The following is a 393-nucleotide window of genomic DNA, read 5'->3' on the forward strand; positions in this document are numbered from 1 at the left end:
GGCGATTTTAATTTTGACTTTCTTAAGTAGTTAAGTCAGTAGCTGATTTCGTTTTTATTTTAGCACTATTGTACATCCTACTAAAGCAATTGAATCGACTGCTACACTAAACATACGCATTTTGATATAAATTTTAAAACGACTAAACTACAGTAAGAGGCGTGTTCAGTCCTTCGCTAGCGTGCGTGGACACGACGCGCAGAAAGCTTAGTATGAACCGTCCCTTTAGTTGCGCCGCTTCGTTGGAATAGTGTATTTGTTTTCTTGGGACCAAAGCGACTAAAATTCAGTGCTGATTGGTCTAATAATTTAGAGAGAGATTCGGAACCAATAGAAAAGGTATGACACAGATCAATCGTAAGTTTTTTTATTCCTAAAACTATCCTAACTTCC

This window comes from Penaeus monodon, chromosome 29, assembly GCF_015228065.2.
Source record: "Penaeus monodon isolate SGIC_2016 chromosome 29, NSTDA_Pmon_1, whole genome shotgun sequence".
Lineage (NCBI taxonomy): Eukaryota > Metazoa > Arthropoda > Malacostraca > Decapoda > Penaeidae > Penaeus > Penaeus monodon.